Consider the following 17,815-nt stretch of genomic DNA (forward strand, 5'->3'; position numbering starts at 1 on the left):
GGAGGAGAAGAGTAGGGAATGGGGATTGCTTTTTAAAGGCACATAAATTAATGAGAGACAGAGGGAGAGAGAGAATTTGGCAGACCAGTGGTGATAATACACTGTAAACTCTGATGAGTATGAAGAACTCAACCCTCTAGCCCTCAGTCCAAAATGAAATATGCACCGTGAGGAAATAAAGACACCTCTCCCCCATCTTCTTAGCAGAGGGTAGAGAGAGGTTTTGCTACAGTCCAGCACCATGGACACAAGACAACCTGCTTCCCTCTTTTTATCTGAGACATTGGCCCAAGTGGTGACATCCAGTTGCAACATAGGCTTTCCCATTTGGGACTCAGAAAATGTATGGTTTCCTCTATTCTCTAACAGAAATATTGCAAAGTAACCAAAGTAATAAGTATGTACACTTAATGGCAGAGAGTCAGATATAAAGACTTTGAAAAAGATTTCATGCCTGGTATATCCAGTGGCAGACCATGTTGGTTGCCTGTCCAATATCCAATATCCTCTTTGTCCTTCCTACATACATACCCCAATTTTGTTCAGGGTAGCCGTGTACCCAGTTAAAGAACTCTGCTTCCAGGCTCCTTTGTAGCTTGGATTTTGACATAGTTCTGGTCAATGAGACAAGCAGAAATCTAATGGGTAGGGCTTTTAGGAAACTTATTGTTTCCCAATTAAAATTAAAAGGGAGAAACTCAATAGACATGCATCTTTTGTCATTTGTCTTTCTTCCTGCCTGAAATGTGGAGATGCTGCCCAGTGGTGCAACAAACATTTTGTGACCATGGAGCCACGCACGACAGGTGGCAGTAGAGAAAGGGAAAAGATGTCTGGTTTCCTGAGTAGTTGCATGAGCCCTGGACTTCCTTCTTTGGACTCCTTGTTACATGAAAACAAAAAGTGCTTTTTAAGCCATTGTAGTTTGGGTTTCTGGAATCACTGAATCCAGCCCTGACCCCCTGCAAATGGAGCAGGTGAGCCTGTGTCTCCCTGGTTCCCTGGTGAGAATGGATGAAGGCCATCCTTCTTCCAGATGAAGAGAGGAATATCATGGCAACTGGTCAGGAAGTCCCCTCTGCCTGTGAGGTGTGTTTCCAAAGCTTACCTGGTGTATGTGGCATATGTGGAGTGGATTTTAGGGAAACATCTGTCATGTCCACTACATTATTAACCAGGATTGTTGTAAAGATTGTGTGACATGGGACCTAAAGTACTGGCAAGTAGCAAGCCCCGCAAACATCTTCCTTCCTCTCTTCTCTATCATGACTTTTTAAAAATTAAACATTTAAAACTATTGAGCTGTGAACAAAGCATGTTTCAGGTATATCAGAGAATCAAAGATGAGAAAGACAGTCTTTGTTATTGGACACTGGAAGTGTTAACAAAATCACAGGTGTGAAAAGTCTTTGGAAAGCAATAAGAATTATAGCAATAAAGTGCCTGGAACAAAGTATCCCTCAAACATTTACTCACTTTTTGTTTATTTGTTTGTTTTTTTAAAAAAAAACATTTACTCACTTGATATCAAATAGAAGGTATGGGACTTCCCTGGTGGTGCAGTGGTTGAGAGTCCGCCTGCCGATGCAGGGGACACGGGTTCGTGCCCCAGTCCGGGAAGATCCCACATGCCATGGAGTGGCTGGGCCCGTGAGCCATGGCCGCTGGGCCTGCGCGTCCGGAGCCTGTGCTCCGCAACGGGAGAGGCCACAACAGTGAGAGGCTCGTGTACCGCAAAAAAAAAAAAAAAAAAAACAAATAGAAGGTATGGATAAGATTTGGCCACACCAGGTCAAACAGGATCCCAGTCATTGTGACTCTGTCAGGCTTAATCACTGAAATTTGCCAAGTCATGGTGATTAAGCTAAGTCACGGTTGTTAAGTCATCACAGACAGAATTAGAATGTGGGGAAAAGGTCAAGGGAAAGCATTTTCCCTTACTTTGCTCTGAGACAAAACCGAATTCAGTTCAGTCCTCCAGCCTTAGGGTTCAGAGACTTCTGATCTAGCTAGCTGAGGGAACAATTCACTGTTAAATACAATCACAGAAGTAATAAGAGAATGCATCTTGTCAAATAATTCAGACAATACAGATGCGTACAGTGTAAGAAGCAAAAGTCCTTGTTCTCTGTTTGGGGAGGATTCCTTCTGATGTTTTTCTATGGCAACGCACTTTCAGAATAGACACTCATCTCCTCTTCCTTCTCTACAACTTCCATTGCATTGGCCTGGTAAGATAATACTTGGGAAATAATTATACAACTGGGTAGTAATATTATTCTCATAATTGAAAGAACCCCTTAATACATGTAGGACACTGCATTTCAGGAGAGGATGATTATGCCTCTTCCCACAGTACTAGGAGATACATTGGTGCAGCACCAACTGTGAGCCTTATCCTAGAGAAGAGCATGGTACCTAGTATTTCTTGTCCTTATAACAGTTCAGGGAAGCACTTGTTCTTATTATCTTCCTCAGAGCCTAAGGAAACTGAAGTTCTAAGAAGTAAAATAACTTAGACACAATCACATAGCTAGTCAGTCACAGGGCTGAGGTTTGAATCTGAGTTAACAAGCTCCGAAGTCCCATACTTTTCACTGTTCTGTTTTACATTCCAATACAGGCAAGACGGATTCCTCTAATAGGTAAGAGCAAATTTAGGAAAGGTCATACTTATGGGATATCTGTAAACTATGATTAGTAATGTTATTTTATTCTTTTTCTTTTTCTTTTTTAAAATATTTATTTATTTATTTTGGCTGTGCCAGGTCTTAGCTGCAGCACGTGGGATCTTTTAGTTGCAGCATACGGACTTCTCGGTTGTGACATGCAGACTTCTTAGTTGCGGCAGGCATGTGGGATCTAGTTCCCCGACCGAGGATTAAACCCGGGGCCCCTGCAATGGGAGAGCAGAGTCTTACTCACTGGACCACCAGGGAAGTCCCAATAACGTTATTTTAGACATGCAAATATGTTACCAAACTCAGGTTTGGCTGCTTGCCGCTCAAAAGCCAATACTCAAGAGGCAACTGTTGGTAGAAAGGAAAGTTGCTTTAATCAGAAAACTGGGCAATCTGGGGAGAAGGTGGGCTCATGTCCCAAAACCAACTCTGAAGATTCTGCTTGGCCATGAAATTTTCTAAAGGGAAAAAGGGAAGTAATCTCAGTCACTGAGATAGGGGATCAGACTCATAGCCATCTCCCACTGCATGAAGGCTTGTTGCCTCCTCGTCATCTTTCTTTTCATGCTATCTTGTTCACACAGTTTGTGAGATTACTGAAGGTGAAGCTGGGGAAGAGATCTGGTCATCTGTTAATTACTTATTATTCATTTCTACTTCTTTGATCTATTGAAAGAACTATGGAAAGATCTATGGAAAGAAAGTTAGGCAAGGTATAATGTGATCAAAAGATTTGAAAGGTGTGCCTGGGCTGGAGATGAGTAGAGCATGGGGTGACTGGTTAAAGGTTAGCTACAATATAGTTTTGCTAAAGAGACAAAAGGGGCCTCCTGCAGAGAGCTCTTTCCTGCCAAAAGCTGCTTACAAATCCCCACTTGTCAGAACATCATTCCATTTCTACGGGATTATGGGCAAAGGTCCGTCTTCTGTAACTTCTTCATGCTGACATACGGCACTGTATTCTTAGAGTGGAAAATGTTGACATGGGTCTGTAGCATCCTTTTGCTGACAATTCTAGTTGCCCGCTTACATATATGGGCAGAACAAGCTACAATTACTTTGATGCCCACAAAGATATAGATTATTATGAGCAGTAATGTTAATCCCATTCTCTTAAGGCCAGTTCTTGGAATTGTGCTAGTCATACATTCAGTACTGCTCAAGACGGAACAGCTTATGTCATGGCTGCAGTCTGGTCATCATGCAGTTAGCTTTTCCCCTCTGGTGGCAGTTATAGTATCTGTAAAATGACTCCGGAATGTGCATCAGACACGGAAGAATTCTGTGATTCTATTGTCCTAATCATTAACTGTTTGAGCTGCTCATTTAGGACTCAGGGAGGCCTGGGAGATTTCAGCTTTTCTATAAACAAGAGGCAGGAGACATGGAGGGGCCTTTGTACTTGGGAGGGTCCCTGCAGGGTTCTGCTTGCTTCCAAAGACACTGAACATCTTGGAATGTCACTCTCTCATCCTGGCTTCCCCTCTTAGTCCCTCTGCCATCCTCCTATCCACTTGGCTAGGGTCTGATGCAATTCTATGGCAGTCTTCTTTCTGCCTCATGATGGCAGGTGCTGGGACTGGGGCAGAGAAAATAAAAGATGAACCTGAAACATCTTTTTGTACAAGTAAGAAAGTATGTAAAATATGATGGGGACACAAAAGGATAGGGGTCATGTCAAAAGGACATAGAAACCCTCTTAAAGGAGCTGCAATAGGCCAAATCTAAGACAAGTTGAACATCAAAACAAATTTAAAGAATGGCTAAACAACAGGGTCCTACTGTATAGCACAGGGAACTATAGTCAATATCCTGTGATAAACCATAATGGAAAAGAACATTAAAAAAGAATGTATGGGACTTCCCTGGTGGCGCAGTGGTTGAGAGTCTGCCTGCCGATGCAAGGGACACGGGTTCGTGCCCCGGTCCGGGAAGATCCCACATGCCGTGGAGCGGCTGGGCCCGTGAGCCATGGCCGCTGAGCCTGCGCGTCCGGAGCCTGTGCTCCGCAACGGGAGAGGCCACAACAGTGAGAGGCCCGTGTACCGCAAAAAAAAAAAAAAAAAAAGAATGTATGTGTATAACTGAGTCACTTTGCTGTACAGCTGAGGTTGGCACAACTTTGTAAATCAACTATACGTCAATTAAAAAAATAAATAAATTTTAAAAACCCCACAGACATTATTATGGGCAAAAAAAAAAAGTATATCCTCCTCCCCCAAATTTAAAATTAACATATTAGCACCCATATGATTAACAATAACAATTATATGTTAATGTAATTAACATATTTTATCACCCATAAAATAAGTTACCATGAGCTCATAAATGTAGAGATAAGGAAAAGATCTTCCTTACAACAGAATACCAACTAATAAATGTGGGTGGAAAGATGGAATCAGAATGTCACCATTTTGCAACCACTGTATTAATAATTGATTCAGGCAAAAATCATGGAAGTTAGATAAGCAGGTGAAAGTTTGAGGAGGAATAGAATAAGTCTAAAAGTACCTCTTCACAAGTTATTTATTAAAGGGGAAAAGGTAACTTTACAGTAGAACAGCGGGACAGATAACGGTTCAAAGTCAACATCAGTGTTGAGGCAAACAGACATTATCTTGTGCTTTCTGATACTGTGTGTCGAGCACACAACATCATTTCTGTGGTATCCTGATAGAAATGCATAACATGGATTTCATTACGAGGAAATATCAGACAAACTCCAATTGTAGGACCTTCTATAAAATAACTAGCTGGTAATCTTCAAAAGTGTCCAGGTTATAGAAGTCAAGGGAAAACTGAGGAATTGATTTTCTAGATTATAGGAGACTAAAGAGACATGACAATTAAATGCAGTGTAGGAAACTGGATTGGGCTGGGGGCAAAAGGATAGCTATAAAGGGCATGATTGAAACAACCGTGAAATGTAAATATGCCCTGCAGAAATATGCCCTAGATCAAGAGTTGGCAAAGTACATATGGCCCTCTGGTCAAATCCAGCCTACTGTTTTTGCTTTTTTTGGCTGCACCGTGCAGCATGCAGGATCTTAGTTCCCTGACCAGGGATTGAACCCGTGCCCCCTGCAGTGGAAGCAGGGAGTCTTAACAACTGGACCACCAGGGAAGTCCCCCAGCCTACTGTTTTTGTACGGCTTGCAAGCTAAGAATGTTTTTTACATTTTAAAAATTTGTGGTGAAAAACGTAACAAAATTTACCATTCTAACCATTTTTAAGTGTATAGTTCACATTATTGTGTAACAGATCTCTAGAACTTTTTCATCTTGGAAAACTGAAACTCTGTACCGACTGAACAACTCCCCATTCCGCTCTCCCCCACCCCCAAACCCTGGCATCCACAATTATATTGTCTATTTCTATAAGTTTGACTGCTTGACATGGCTTATACAAGTGACATCATACAGTATTTGTCTTTTTGTGACTAGCTTACTTCACTTAAGAGTAATGTTCTCACGGTTTATCCATGTTGTAGTATGTAACAGGATTTCTTTTTTAAAGGTTCAATAATATTTCATTGTATGTATTTAACACTTTTTTTTAGTTTGTATATTACTTTTTTTTTAGTTTTTAAAAATTTTATATTGGAGTATAGTTGATTTACAATGTTGTGTTAGTTTCAGGTGTACAGAAAAGTGATTCAGTTATACACATATATGTATACATATATTTTTCAGATTCTTTTCCCATATAGGTTATTACAGAGTATTGAGTAGATTTCCTTGTGCTGTATAGTAGGTCCTTGTTGATTATCTATTTTATATATAGTAGTGTGCATATGTTAATCCCAACCTCCTAATTTATCCCTCCTCCCACCCCACCATTCCCCTTTGGTAACCATAAATTTGTCTTCTAAGTCTGTGAGTCTATTTCTGTTTTGTAAATAAGTTCGTTTGTATCTTTTTTTTTTTTTTGCGGTACGCGGGCCTCTCACCGTTGTGGCCTCTCCCGCCGCGAAGCACAGGCTCCGGACGCACAGGCCTAGCAGCCATGGCTCACGGGCCCAGCCACTCCGCGGGATGTGGGATCCCCCCGGACCAGGGCAAGAACCCGCGTCCCCCGCATCGGCAGGTGGACCCCTAACCACTGCGCCAACAGGGAAGCCCCATTTGTATCATTTTTTTTTAGATTCCACATGTAAGTGATATCATATATTTGTCTTTCTCTGTCTGACTTCACTTAGTATGATAATCTCTAGGTCCATCCATGTTGCTGCAAATGGCATTATTTCATTCTTTTTTATGGCTGAGTAATATTCTATTGTATATATGTACCACATCTTCTTTATCCATTCATCTGTCAATGGACCTTTACGTTGCTTCCATGTCTTGGCTATTGTAAATAGTGGTGCAATGAACATTGGGGTGCATGAATCTTTTCAAATTATTGTGTTCTCTGGATATATGCCCAGGAGTGGGACTACTGGATCATACGGTAGCTCTATTTTTAGTTTTTTAAGGAACCTCCATACTGTTCTCCATAGTGGCTGCACCAATTTACATTCCTACCAACAGTGTAGGAGGGTTCCTTTAAGGCAGTTTTAACCACCAAGGATTAGAACACTCCCCAAAAGAAAACACAGACAAATGGATAAAGAGATTCAAGAGGGAAGTGTGAGAGCAACAGGACAACAGCAAACCTGTTTCAAATTTTCATTCAAATAACTAGAAAATACAGATTATAGACTGTTACTATTATATAGATTACTACAGATCACCTTTCAGTGGGACCCTTTGATGTATGCACCTGAAACATAGGAAAACTTATGTCCCAGAGTAGATATAAGGAAGGAAGGAAGGAAGGAAGGGAGAAGGGAGGTAGAGAGGGATGGAAGGAAGGAGGGATGGAAGAAAGGAGTCAAAAAGAGGAAGGAAAAAAGAAAAGAAATTCCCCCAAATTTTGGAAGGCAAGGAGGCAGGATTCAGAGACATTTCAAATCTGCCCTAGCTTCTCATTATCATAGAATAAAATCTGTCCTAAAGCTTTTTAAATTTGTTTAAACCAAAAGAACTTTGGGTGAAGGCAAATTATTTTTAGAATGCTCTTGTTATTCAGGTTGAAGTTACTAATGATACAGAACTCATAAATTATACAGTAACAATTTGTTTTCTTATTATAACATTAAAAATAACATAAACCAGTGCAGTATTTTTGTGCATTTGATGAATGAAAGAAAGATAATTTAAATTGGGAGCCTCCATGCAGTTCTAGTCAAGTTCGAGCAGAAACTCTCTGTATCAGTATCTGACATGGCAATTTTCTAGGAAAGAAATTCATTTAGGGAATCAATCAGGAATTCATTCATTATTGTTTGGTTAATATTAACTGAAGATTTTTTTAAAATCACCCTTGTCTTCTTCATTTGCTTATTTTAAGTGGTGAGTATATGAAAACAATGTTTACTTTTCTTATTGAAGACTGTGCAGAAAGACCCACAGGTATTTGTCTCTGGGTGGGAAGAGCAGAAGATCTGGATCTGAAGGCTGGCCTGGCCTCTTACCTGCTTTGTACCTTTGGGTAAGTCACATCTCTTCTCAGGATCATACATACATATTCATGTCCCTGACAGAGTTGTGACACAAGGTACATGGAAACAATCTCCAACTTCAAAGGGCTGTATAAATAATTGTTTATAATTATTAATATAGGGACCAAAGTGCTCTGTGATAGGAATAAGCGGTCAAAAACACCCATTTTTGGGACTTCCCTCGTGGCGCAGTGGTTAAGAATCTGTCTGCCGATGCAGGGGACATGGGTTCGAGCCCTGGTCCGGGAAGATCCCACATGCTGCAGAGCAACTAAGTCCATGCGCCACAACCACTGAGCCTGCGCTCTAGAGCCCGTGAGCCACAACTACTGAGCCTACGTGCCACAACTACTGAAGCCTGTGTGCCTGGAGCCCGTGCTTCGCAACAAGAGAAGCCACGGCAATGAGAAGCCCGCACACCACAAGGAAGAGTAGCCCCCGCTCGCCGCAACTAGAGAAAGCCCGCGTGCAGCAACGAAGACCCAACACAGCCCAAAATAAATAAATACATTTATTTAAAAAAAAAAGACAACAAAAAACACCCACTTTCAAGGAGAGGCAGGAAGAGCTGACCCTATTTGGATTTTCTCCATTTGCCCTCCAGATCCACTCTCCACCCTGCTTCTCACAAATCCAGCCCCCTTCCCTAAGCTCCTGCTTGGTTTGGGCCGGTCTGGTGTTGATTCTCCCTATAGGTTACTTCGGACTGGCTGTGTCCTTCTAACAAAAGCCACAGCTCCTTCAGGCAGCCCCTGGCACACCTCCCTCCCCTGACCCTTTTGGGCCCAAGGGGTCTTCCCAGGCCCTGTTGGTTTCCTTTTTCCCTGCACACTGCCCTTTGGGTGGGTGTGCCATCCGACTCCTGCTAGGAGGAGGCTGCTCAGTCTAATTAACTTGTGTAATTACCGTAAAAAATATGAAAGTACGTTGACTTTGAAAGAAAAAATAAGTAAAAACAGGTAGTTTAGACAAATGGTTTAGATTAACGAAACTGGGAAAAGGAACCCTTCCCAAAGATATATGGATGCAAATGACACCTTGCCACGTCACCATTGTGGGGAAATATGTGCACCACATTTCTCAATCCAGTAAAGAAAGCTCTGAACTGTAAACAAACAAGCAAACAAAAACCCAGGGTCATCACCCTGCAAACTTCTTTTTTACCCTGCCTACTTTTAGTGCCAAAATAAATGAACCTTGAATTTTTCCTGTAAGTTATAAACTTACTCCCTGACATAAATCCATCCGTAGCATTTTCAGTGCTGACCTTTTGCAGATTGGTGACATTCAGGGCTATCACAATCATGTGAGAAAATATATTTTTCCAGTAAGAACATACTGAGTGTAAACTTGGGAATGTTGGCAATCTTGTGATTTTCTTTTCATTTAAATACATGTTGTGTTTGTTAATATAGTGAGCCAGTCCTTTCAAAGCTTGTACTTTCTTTAAACATTTTTATTGCAAACAGTCTATGCTTTTTTTCCTTTTTGATTCTGTCTTCCTTACACAGTAAGAACTCAAAATCCTATGTCTTAAATAAAAGGAAATAAAATTCTTGGCTTTATTAGGTAAGCATAAATATAGAGAAGAGTAAAAAGTTTTGTTAAATAGTGAACGGAATTAAAAAGGTGATGCTTACCTTTGAAATTAGTGATTCTTAAGGTTTGGTGTCTATCAGAATAATCTTTGGGGCTCGTTAAAAATAAACATCATGCCCTTCCCATGACTGTCTAGCATTCTGTATCATTATAAAATTCAATGTCTCATCTGTGAAATGAGGATAACCTCACAGAGTTATTGTGAGGATTAAGTGAGATAATGTATATAAAGCACCAAAGCACTTAGAACTGCTCTTAATGCACAGTAAGCTTTAGGAGTGTAGCTACTATTATTTTTGTTGGGATTCAGTTCTCCATGTTTCTTCATGTCTTGGGAGCAGAGGCACTGACCACCTTTGTTCTGGACTATTTTCTCCAAGGTGTTTGTATAGCAAACAGCCTTGGAAGATACAGGGTCTCCCTCCAGAGCAGGGGGCAGTTTTGTTTTCTTTCTAGTGTAATAATGTCTCCCTTTGGTGGAAATGTCTATTATCAAGATTTGGGCTCCCTGAGCTCAGAGCTCCTCGGCTGTGATGCAAATCCTCTGCAAGCATGGCATTCACATGGGCCCCTCTGTCTTGCCCCTGTGAACTTGGGGGTGGCAAGAGGAAACCAACATGAACATGAACCTCATGCTGCTTGCTGTGCCGTAAGTAATAAAGTCCTTTGTCTCTGACCCAGGAGTTTTGAGTCTTCTACCAGCATCTGTGTGGCAGGCAAAAGGAAGGTTAAAAATCTCAGCCCCTTCACAGTTCTTGACAATTACAGGGTTCAGAAGCATGCAGTCATGTTTAAAGAAGTGCAATTTGTCAACCAAAAGTAATTTAATTAATTAAAAACTAATTTCAGGGAATTCTCTGGTGGTCCAGTAGTTAGGACTCTGTGCTTTCATTGCCCAGGGCCCGGGTTCCATCCCTGGTCAGGGAACTAAGACCCCATGAGCCGCGTGGCCAAAAGAAAAAGTAATTTCATTTTTCACTCCCATCTCTAAATGAATATTTGAAAGGATCCAATTCATAGTTTTCTTATTGCACAACCTCGGCACCATCCAGCCGCTCCCACATGCAACCCTGGTCCCCGCCTTATCTTCTGGTTTGAAGGGTACTATTAATGATCTTTGGAATCTAAATCCACCTGGCCATTATTCAAAACTACTAATCAGTGGCCAAATGGTAGAGCTGCAGAAGGTTTGAAGAGAATTTGCATTTCTGAACTTCCTCCAGGATCTCAGTTGACCCCTTCCTCGCCATTCCAGCATACGATGCACAATTCCCAGCATCTTCCTCCAGAACACCTTATTTCATAGCAACTATAGTTTTGCCCGTTACTTCCTCAACCCACTCAGCACCACTGGCATCTTGATGACTGACTCATTCCTAAGAGAATATAGGCCACCAAGAAGGGAAACCCTCCGGAGGGGCAAACACTATTAGAAGAATGATGACTGGTACTAGCTCCAGGGAGAAAATCCAAGTGGTGGACACTGCCTGGTTCTCCCACCGTAATTTACACATTACCAAGTCTAAAGCTGGAGGACAGCTACTTGGGTTCTTTCAAAGAACGCAAGTCGTCAGGCCAAGGCCCTTTGGACCCAGTGTATCTACTCTGTCTTTTACCATTCTTTGGCATGCCAAATTCAATGAGGGCACAGAATAGATAACAAGAGAATGTTATTCAAGAGAAGCTGGACTCATAGTAAATCCCAGCACACACAGGAATGGTTGTGGGAATGGGTCACCGTTAAGAGTACTGGAGCCTTTTGCTCCCCAAAGAGTGGTCCCTGGACCAGCAGCATCAGCATCAGCTGTGAGCTTGTTAGAAATGCAGAATCTCGAGTCTCAATTCAGACCTACTGATTCAGAAATTACATTTTAAACAAGGTCCTCAGGCGATTCAGATGTACATTTTACAGTTTGAGAAGTATAGAGTGATAGCTTTCAGTGCGGGGAACCCAGGGAAATACTAGTTCTGCTTTGTTAGTGGTGACCTGGGTGTGAGGGTGTATGTGTGTGTGCATGGGTGTAATCTAAATGGCCTTGTGGTCCCTAATACTCTCCTCATTACACATCACTGTGGGCTAGACTCCAGAATCCCAGGAAGTGTCTCCCAGCTCCTGCCTGGCATTCTGAAGCCATAAAATCTTTTCTGGGGTCTCTGCTTGCTGTCTCATTACCTTGTACCTGATGCTTAATTGTCTGCTGCACACAATTCCACATTTGCATCTCCTCACCTCCACATGGCCATGGGACAACCTCATTTTGCCTGTGTCCCACAAGCTTCATGCTGGCCCTCCCAAATTCTGTGTCCGTGGGAGTGGGGTTTAATAACAAGCACCCATTTCTCTGCTAGATTACTGCATGCCCAGCTAGAAGCTTTTGGCCAGGAAAAAAGTGAGTCAGTAAGAAAGTGGTCTATATTCTTTTATCTTTCTGAAAGGCTTGGGAGAAGAAACATCTCTTGGTTGGGTCCTCATAGCAGAGGCTGAGGGTTCTAGCTGGACACTTCTGGGCATGCTTGTTTTGGCTGAGGCTGAAATGCAAATCTGGTGCTTTTTGCTAATGCCCTCACTGCACTTGTCAGGCTTGTTGAAAAGCCTCTTACCAGGAAAGGAACAAGCAATGAGGATTTGGCAGAGCACAAAGCTCAATTTTAATATCCTTATTAAGGGCCCTTTATGCATCTTTGATTTATGTGCTTTTTTTTTTTCTGGCCGTGCCTTGAAGCTTGCGGGATCTTAGTTCCCCTGGCAGGGATTGAACCTGGGCCCTTGGCAGTGAAAACAGGTAGTCCTAACCACTGGGCAGCCAGGGAATTCCTTTATGTGCTCTTCTTTCCCTGGTTTTGACTTTTGGGCCTTTTATTACCATAATCATAGTGGACATTAATTTTTAGTCCAGTTTAATTCAGATAAGATTCCAACGTGCTCCACTGTAATTATTCCCTGGCAAATGCCTTCAGCTTCCTTGCTTCTCTCTTCCTCTCTCAATCACCTTGGCATAAATCCCCGAATAAAACCAACCATTGACTTTTCCACTCCTTCCCATGAACACCTGAACACTGTGAAAAATCACACAACCACAGACTGGTCTTACTTTATCACAGACAATGTGTAGGCACACTTAACCCTGTCCAGCAACTCCAGGATTCTCCAGTAAATTTGCTTTCTTACACAATGTGATAACAATTTTATACTTTCACTTCTGTTCTCACACTTCAGCGCTCAAGAGATACTCTTATCTTACGCTTCAATGAGAAAACAGAAGCCATTAGACCAGAGACCTTGTCTTTTCGTGGTCAAAGCTACCAACTTCTCTGCATCTGCACCCACCTTTTCTTTTCTTCCTGCAGTGATGGAGGAAGTGTCTCTCCTCCTATGAAAGGTTAAAGTACTACTCGGATCGCCAACTCTTCTAAACTTCTTGGGCTTACCTGGGTTATTTCTTTTCTCCTGCATAACCAACCTCTTCTGTATCAACTCGAAGATTTTCACTGCAAATAAAAAGACAGAAAACACTTATAAAGGCTCCCAAATTTACATCTTCTGCCCACGGTCTGGAGCCAGACACCTGAGTGGATATTATGCTAATTAGTAGATCCACGTGTCTTTAAGCTTCCCGTATAAAACCTTATTATAGAGAATATTTCTGAAATGACTGTTTACCTAACTTCACAGATTATTTAGACTAAAAGTAAATAGGTGTTAGCCTGCACATTGGAGATTTTTCTTTGCAAATCTTTCTCCTCCCTTTAAAAATGAAGCCAAACTTATCCATTGCACTCCGGATGTGCTGACCCCTGCGATTTTCCCAAATGTGGGAAACTCGACCGCATAAATTGTGGTAGTGGGGGACTGCATTCATGCTTTTCCCATTTAGAAAAAAAAAAAAAGAAGAAGAAGCCAAACACCAGTGTTTCAATTGTGTGTTTGGCTCAAAATCCTCTTAACCACCAACCCATTAAGAAGCATGCCAAGGGAATGCGCATTGGAGCTATGTCTAGCTTTCCCCTTTTGTCTAGGCAACCAATCAGATAGGTTTATCTTCCCTTTGTAGACGCTTGGTTTTAAAAAGTGCTTCATTCATGAATTCTGAAGGAAGGCTAAGAAAAATTGGAACCATTCTAAATTGTGGAATTCAGCCATTAGACACCTGTAGCAGACTGTGCAGGGATGGGTAGCGTTCTTTGGTGGATGATTTTGGAACTGGCGTAGTCTCTGTTGGATGCATTGTAACCAGTTGGAGAGATATGGGGCCAGGGTGAGATCCCTCTAGAATCTCTGCTCAACCAGATTCTATCTGTGGCTCTCTGGTGGTCAGCAAGTAAGCAGCTGGCTTCTGTCTCCCTGATGACCTAGTGGGTCCAGGATATAAACCCACTAGGAGAGGCCCGTGTGAGTTGTGTGATTTTTCCACGTGCTCTAAATAAGAATGCTGGAGGAGTGGGAGGATTGTAAAATGAGTTTCTCCACAGAAGTGACTGAGTGGGCCAGACAGTAAAGGGCAAGTGGATGTGAAAAAGACTGGAAGGAATATTGACAGAATCCCTCCCCCCTCCATTCTTTAAGTGGTTGGCTGATAGAAGAGGTAAGGAGGAAACAGATACTAACTCTTTTAAAAAAGGAGGCATATATTAAGAAAGCAGAAGAGCGGTTATATTCATATCAGTCTGACAAATTTTAAAATGGGGTTGGCAATGAAATTCATGATATTCCAACTATATAAAACACCTCACTCACACTGGCAGACCTCTGGGCTAGAGATACGACCAAAAGGAAGTGCAAGGGTAATGCTGGCTTTGACTTAGCCCCCCCACTCCCAGCCCAGCTTAAAAATATTCTTTATTTTATAAAAACGATCTTATAGTATCAATTCCTTGCCTTATAAGTATATAGTGTACTTTAAAATACTGCAATATCCTAAAGTCATATATGGAATGGTTATTTTACAACTATTGATTTGTGAGTGTGTAGGTGTATCTTTTGCTCACTTAATACAAATCAACTTTAAGGCCAAGCAAGTCAATGGAAGTATGAAGAAAGTATACTCAATTTGAATGGAAAGAACTTTTAAAAGTCTTGTACCCAGAGATTATAACAAGAGGTCTTCTCTCATTTCAGGTAAATGGAGATCATCAATACATCTGCATTGGTCTGTGCATTTTGTCAACCAATCATTAGTCACCCAGCATGGTAGTACAAGGGTCAGCTATCTGGAAGTATGAATTATAACAACCTTACTGCTGTAGTTGGACAGTAGATCCATTAGGCTAAAGTTTATGATTAGAGCAATTTTTCTTTTTGCCTTAGTAATTTTTTTTCTTTCTTTTTTAAAATTGGGGTATAGTTGTTTTACAATGTTGTGTAGAGCAATTTTTTATCTTTACTGTTTTGTCACTGGATATGTAGACAAGGCCAACTGAATCCAAATTGTTTTACCCAAATTATTTGCCTGCTGGATTAATCAATTTATTCACCATTCAGTAAGTATCTATTGAGGGGCTTCCCTGGTGGCGCAGTGGTTGAGAGTCCGCCTGCTGATGCAGGGGACACGGGTTCGTGCCCCGGTCCGGGAAGATCCCACATGCCGCGGAGCGGCTAGGCCCGTGAGCCATGGCCCCTGACCCTGCACATCCGGAGCCTGTGGTCCGCAACGGGAGAGGCCTCAACAGTGAGAGGCCCGCATACTGCAAAAAAAGAAAGTATCTATTGAATGCTATGGCATTATGGCCTTAGTGTTTATTTACAGACAATTTTTTTAGAGCAGTTTTAGGTTCACAACAAAACTAAGGGGGGGAAGGTACAGTGAGTTCCCATACACCCCTTTCCCCCACATGCACAGCCTCCCTCATTATCAACATCCCCTCACCAGAATGGGACATTGGTTACAACTGATGAATCTACACTGACACACCCCAATCACCCAAAGTCCATAGTTTACACTAGGGCTCATTCATTCCTGTATAACATTCTATTTGTTTGGACAAATGTATAATGACATGTATCCATCATTACAATATCATACAGAGTATTTTCACTGCCCTAAAAATCCTCTGTGCTTTGTCTATTCATCCCTCCCTCTCCCAACTCCTGACAACCACTGCTTTTTTTTTTGCTGTCTCCATAGTTTTGCCTTTTCCAGAATGTCACATAAGTTGGAATCATACAGTATGCAGCCTTTTCAAATTGGTTTCTTTCACTCAGTAATATGCATTTAAGCTTCCTTCATGTCTTTTCGTGGCTTGATAGCTCACTTCTTTTTAACCCTGAATATTATTCCATCACCTGGATGTACCACATTTATCCATTCACTTACTGAAGGACAAACTTAGTGCTTCCAAGTTTTGGCAGTTATGAATAAAGCTGCTATAAACATCCACATGCAAGTTTTTGTGTGGACACATTTTGAACTCCTCTGGGTAAATACCAGGAAGCGCAATTGCTGGAGTGTAAGGTAAGAGTATGTTTAGTTTTATAAGAAAATGCCAAGCTGCCTTCCAGAGTGACCGCACCTTTTCGCGCTTCCGCCAGCAGTGAGCGAGAGATCCCACTGCTGACAGCCCCCTCAGCGTTTGGTGTTGTCGGTGCTCCGGATTTTAGCCATTCTAATAGGTGTGTAGTGATATCTTGTTGTTTCGATTTGCATTTCCCTGATGACATATGATGTGGAACATCTTTTCATAGGTTTATTTGCCATCTGTATATCTTCCTTGTTGAGGTGTCTCTTAAGATTTTTGGCCCATCTTTTAATCAGGTCTTTCATTTTCTCATTGTTGAGTTTTAAGAGTTCTCTGTATATTTTGGCTGACAGTTCTTTATCAGATGCGTCTTTTGCAAATATTTTCTCCCAGTTTGTGGCTTGTCTTCTCATTCTCTCAACACTGTCTTTCACAAAGCAGAAGTTTTTAAATTTTAATGAAGTCCAACTTATCAATCAGGTCTTTCACGGATTGTGCTTTTGGTGTTGTATTGTTAAAGTCACCAACATACTCAAGTTGAGATAGCTTTTTAATCTGTGATTTTATTTTTAAAATATATATGCATCGAGCATTTTTTTTCTTCATGTGGAAAAGAAAGATTTTGAGACTTCCTGCAATGTGTGTGAATTAGTTGTGAGTGTACTTGCAAATCTGCAAATGTCACTGTTAATAAAGACTTCTATTTTGGAATAAGTATGTGTGCTTAGTCTGTGACAAGTTCACATCAAATGAAATAAAATTAAGTTTATGGAAGTTTCAAGTCCATATTGATGCTAGAAAATTAATTGTATTCCATATGACTTTCCAATACTGTTTATCAAAACTTGGAAATGCTGTAGAGGTCAATCTCAGTTACCAGAATCCAAAAATTCAGCTGTGATCAAGTTGCTAATCATGAACTCTGTTTTAGGCTATAAGTCTACTAACTCATTGAGGTCATTTGACTAGAGATTGTCTGTGAGGAAATCACTGTTTACTATGCTATCGTTTCTCCTTTTATAAAGAAATCCAAGGAAGAGATAAATAAGGAATAGAATGTATAGGCTACATCTCAAAATTCCATGTTTGCTCATCTAATCTTGAAATTTGGACTAAAATAAATAGAGCCAAAGGCCAGAGATTAGATAATAAGGATGTTTCGGTTTCAGATGTTATTGCTTAAATAATTTAATATTGGTCAACACAACCCTAATTGTGTTAGGGTTTTGTTGATTTATTGAATGTGTTTTTACCTAAGCAGTTGAGCCACAGGAGGTAATAACTCTTAAACCCCATTCCCCGGGTTCTAGTATGAAATGAACCAATGATTGATAAGCCTCCCTGCTTCTTCTAGTACAGCCTTGGGAAAGAAAGTCAGGAAAGAAGAAGTTCTGCTCTGTGGACAATGGTTGTGGGGAAAGGGACTTCCCTGGAGGCGCAATGGTTAAGACTCCGCACTCCCAATGCAGGGGGCCCGGGTTCAATCCCTGGTCAGGGAACTGGATCCCACATGCATGCTGCAACTAAGAGTTCGCATGC

The sequence above is a fragment of the Hyperoodon ampullatus genome (assembly GCF_949752795.1).
Source record: "Hyperoodon ampullatus genome assembly, chromosome: 6".
Taxonomy (NCBI): Eukaryota; Metazoa; Chordata; class Mammalia; order Artiodactyla; family Ziphiidae; genus Hyperoodon; species Hyperoodon ampullatus.